The sequence below is a fragment of the Sinocyclocheilus rhinocerous genome, unplaced genomic scaffold (assembly GCF_001515625.1).
Source record: "Sinocyclocheilus rhinocerous isolate Xijiao unplaced genomic scaffold, SAMN03320098_v1.1 scaffold5276, whole genome shotgun sequence".
NCBI lineage: Eukaryota > Metazoa > Chordata > Actinopteri > Cypriniformes > Cyprinidae > Sinocyclocheilus > Sinocyclocheilus rhinocerous.
The window spans coordinates 1,994-6,991 of record NW_015633645.1 but is presented as its reverse complement, the minus strand read 5'-3'; the positions used below and the strand labels follow the sequence as shown (position 1 = coordinate 6,991).

The 4,998-nt window shown below is 38.1% G+C and overlaps 1 long non-coding RNA gene across 1 annotated transcript; it reads left to right on the top strand.

Annotated features, from left to right (window-relative positions):
- Positions 1 to 800: 800 nt before the first annotated feature.
- LOC107744731 (uncharacterized) lies at positions 801 to 1,761 on the top strand. The gene is made up of 5 exons (XR_001640518.1): positions 801 to 853; positions 1,070 to 1,117; positions 1,270 to 1,310; positions 1,419 to 1,442; positions 1,539 to 1,761. It is a non-coding gene; the product is annotated as an uncharacterized LOC107744731 (long non-coding RNA).
- Positions 1,762 to 4,998: the final 3,237 nt, after the last annotated feature.

The window sequence follows — 4,998 nt, the reverse complement described above, 5'->3', positions numbered from 1 at the left end:
ATTGAGGATGTGTTTTATGGGTGTAGGGCATCGGATAAGAAGGATAACAAACGTAAAACACCTTTTCCTGACTTTAATTACCTCATATGCAAATGAAGACCAGTTCTAACTTCCTGTTGTTTTCCTTTGAATTTAATGAAAAAGTTAATTGCATTATGAAAAATTATTACTTTAAATTTGTTAGTTCAAAAAAAAAAAAAAAAGATGTTTTGCATGCATCTTCTCAAATGTTTCATTAAAACAGACTGTTTGGTTGAACTGGGTTGACGTCTCGCAAGATCTTACAGACTTTTGTAGACTTTCTGGTTTGAGAAGTGAAGTGGAAACACAGGCCATAATTATGATTCCTTCAACTGTCTGTTTCTGTGTACCTGCCAAAATGTTTTAGGCGTTCCTCCATCCGGACTGCATCAATGGGACGATAACATTCCTATCACCACAAAAAAAAAAAGCATCTACACCATTTTACATAATCAGAATATTTTCTTTGAAAAAATCACAGGTTTTAACATGCACTGATCAAATGTCTTATGGATTGTGTCATTTTTTATTTTAGAGGAACTTACACGGTTTTTTATTCAGTATTCATTGCATCAGCCAATCAAATACATGAATCAGACAAATACATAGTGATAATTTAAGACACACATATTCAGCAAATACAGTGGATGTCTAAAATATTCTTCAGTTAACTCACGGTTCTTAGTCTAATGTTTATTGTGGGCCCACAGACTTGTTTTTCCACCCTTGGGTGCGGATGAGCAGGTATACGTGTCACCTGAGGGCAGATCCAAAGTATAAATACAAGCAAGAAAACGGCATTTCCACACTGGAGAGCAAGACGAGACAAGAGGTAAGACATTCCTCATGTATTAGCTGCGACAGAGACTTGTCAAATGCATGATTCATGTGACCGTTTGGTGACAAATATCACTAAATATGACTAAATTCACTCTTTGTCCATTTAGAAAATTCATTCGCAAGGATTTTATCTCATGAAACATCAAACTAAATATAACAAACATGCATGCAAAGAGAATCTTGCTTACAGGTCTTTTTCATTGTTTAGTGTTACGGGCGTGTTGAATATCTGAAAATCTCAACATGAGTGATCCAAGTAAGTGATATTTCTGATATACTGACATCTTTCTATTTGTGGCATCGGAAGACATTAAGTTTAAAATGTTTAGTTACACTTTCACAATTATTTTGATTAAATGCTATCAGAACAATTATTTACGCTTATATTTTTCCAAATTTCTCCTGCAGAACAACCACAGGATTGCGGAGATTCTGGTTCTGGCTCCGAGGTATAACACTCCGTACATTTCTACTCAATTACAATTCTACACAAATGGTTACAGTTAGTAGTTCTTCAGTTGCATGGTAATCATATTGTCATATTTTCTGTCTCACAGAGCTCAGGAGATGAAGGTGGAAAGGTAAAAACAATCTCTAATCGTGAAAAAAATTAAATGCACTTATTTCATGACATATCCAATGATAGACTGCACGTCTGATTTTACTTCTACTTGTAGAAGCGTGGAAAGGGCCAAGGCAAAGGCAAAGGCAAAGGACAAGGTCATGGACAAGGACACGGTCATGGTCAAGGAGGTGAACATGGGAAAAAAGGATGTGAGCAACAAAAAGGAAAAAAGTGACAAGTTCATAGCCTGAGGCCAGGGCAGTCCATTTGTCCTCATGACTCAACTGTTCAACTCCATTTTGAACCCAAAAAAATAAATTAAAACACCCTGAAACGAGTTGTGTCTGACTTTTATTGAGCCTGGGACCGTTCAATGGAAATTTAGTTATGTTGTGAGGTATTAAAGTGGTCTCTAAACACTCAGATATTGACAGCGAAACATGAAATAAAATGCCCGAGATATTACATGAATAACAGAATTTAAAAGGTCATCTCAAATTACATATATTAAGGTATATTGTTACGCAACCAATGATTTTTGGGAACTGTAACTGATCTGCTGCCACTGGACACAACCAATTACATCAGTACAGGTTCTGCAAGTTTGGCACCCTAAATATTAAACTAAACTTAAAGTAGATGCATGCCATCCATATTAAAATGCATAAGACCTACAAATAGCCCAAATGAAAGTAGAGTACTTAAGCGGGAATTGTGCCAAAGTTGATGCTTACAGGTTGAAACCTGGGAGTGTGCTCCAGTCAGCATTCTTATTCAACTCAAATCATGCATGTACCAACAAGTCCCCACCCTGGTCTTAATTTTTTTTGGAGATGCTAGTACGAAATGTTACTTAACTTTAACTAGGAATAAGAACTTAGTCCAATAACTCAATGAATCACCCACTTTTCAAGGGGAGTTGGTTCCAGAAGTTCAACATTTAATGCCCCCCCAAAAGGAAAAAAAATAAAACCAACCCACACACCTGCAAACAACAAGATTCCTCATCTAAAGTTGACAAACATCCTAAGTTAATAGCAGAAACTTAAAACAAATATCTGCAGTGCTTAAAAGGAAACCAGCATTCCCTGCAGAGTTTGACAGCTCAGATTGGTGCGGCTCTTTAGAGCATCATGGGGTAGTGTACAGTAGTTTTCCCACATGGAACCCCACTTTAACAGTTCTCTAAACCGGAGTTCACTGGAGGTCCATCTTTAAAATGTCAAGTTGACATTAATTTCCCTACTGAGAAAAGAGCTTTTCCTTCCGGAACCTGAAGTACAGCTAGGTTACCAGTTTCCCCACATTTACAGAACATTCAAAACAAAATTGGTTAAACTAGACAAAAGAATAAGTTTTTCCCCTTTATTGAAAACCAGCTAAAGTCTTCTGCCGCTCTTGAACCATTACTGGACCGAGTGAGGCCTTGTGAGGCACTAACAATGAGGAACTCAAACCTAAACACTTTATGACCGCTGACTTGCCCTAGTTCTCAGTGACAAAGTGGCTACAGGGAGAAAACTCAAAATCAACTACAGCATTGTGATAACCTTACCCATGATTCTCAATGATGGAATATCTCGGAAGAGTATTCAACATTAGGTACTTGGGTGGCCACACAGCGGTCCACAAACACACGCAGGGGGACATGGTTGTACACCTTCACAGATGCCTCAATATTAACAACATCACCCAGGAAGTAAAAGTTTGAAGGCCTCTGATAGGACCAGTCATCTGCAAGAGGAAAGAACAGTTTAGGCACAGCCTCATTATGCCTCTTAAGATACCACAACTAGATCCTAGTGAACTGGCAAATTACAAACCCATTTCAAATCTTCCATTTGTCAATTTTTAGAAAGTTGTCTGCACAACAACCACAACACTATGAGGAGTTTGTCAGGTTTCAGACCCCATCATAGCACAGAAACTGCACTTGTTAATTACTTGCATCAGCCCAAGGCTGCATCTCATTGCTAGTTTTACGTGATCTTAGTGCTGCGTTCGACAATAGATCATGACATTCTCAGATATATTACAAAACTATACAGGTATTCAAGGGCAGGCTTTAAGATGGTTTAGATCAGGGCTGTCCAAACTCTGTCCTGGAGGGCCGGTGTCCTGCAGAGTTTAGCTCCAACTTGCCTCAACACACCTGACCGGAAGTTTCTATGCCTAGTAAGAGCTTGATTAGCTGAGAAACAATAATGTACGGTATGTGGAAAATAGCGTTTTTTAACCTTAAACTGCATAAACATTTCATTACACCAAATAATGTTCTTTTTAGCAACATATGACCCCTTTAAAAGTTTAGTTTATTATTGGAACAGATTTGGGAAAAAAAAATTGGCATTACATCATTTGCTCACCAATGGATCATCTGCACCAGAAGGAATCCAAACAGCTGATAAAAACATCACAATCCACATCAATTACGGTCTTGTGAAAAGAAAAGCTGTGTACGTAAGAAACAAATCCATCAAGATGTTAACTTTTAACTGTTGCTTCCGGCCAAAATATCCGGAAAAGTTCTTGACTGTGTTGAAGCATTAAAATGATCATGAAACACAATGTTCCTAAACTCAAAGTAATAGTGCCAAACCAACAGATTTTAAGAAGTCAATGGGATACCAAACATCTTAATTCCAGACAATATTAAGGCTCAATTTGAGTGTTGTGGTCAAGGATTTCTTTTTGGAATTATATTGATCTACTGCCCAAAAAGCTTACATCAGTACAGGTCCTGCAAGTTTGGCACACTACACATTAAACTGAACTTAAGAGTTGCACACCACTTTCCGGAATTAAAAATGGGAAAAAAAAAAACCCAGTTGAAGAGGGAAAGCTGGGAAGTGTGCATCCTTTAAAATACCTATTGATATAAAATAGTGCATGTACCAGCAGGTCCCCATGACAGTCAACAAGGAATCCGATCTAAAACTTATCAATTTTATTTAGGAATGAATGGAGAAATAAAACCACTCCTTTAAAAAGTTACCAACATATGCAGTGAGCTGATTGATTTCTATAAGACGCATACAAACCATCTGAAGTGCTTCAGGGAAGAGGGTGTTCAAGCAGAACTTAGCACAAACTCTGGTGTAATTTTCTTTACAGCATCTTGGGCAATGGATTCCACTTTTAAACAATTCTTTAAACAGTACTCAGTAGGTCGGTCTTTAAAGGTTAAGTTAATATTTCCCTACTGAGAAAAGGGAGCTTTTCCTCCTAGAAAATAGGCACAGTAGGACTACCAGTTTGCCCACATTTACAGCACATTCAAAACCAAATTTGTTAAACTAGAAACCAGAATAAATTTCTCCATTTATTGAAAACCAGCTAAAGTCTTCGGTCGCTCTTGAACCATTACAGGACCGAGTGACGCCTTGCCTTCCCACTGAATGCCTAGAAAAAGCAAACACCCAAGTTAAGTAGAGCACTTGAAGTGTCAAAAGCAATCTTAAAGCAGCTACCTACCCCCAAAAGCATTTCCACCATCAGGACCACATGTTGAGTCACAGCAACCACAAACCTGGTGGTTCCCATCAGCAGCAAGCCACCTGCAACAAGAAAAA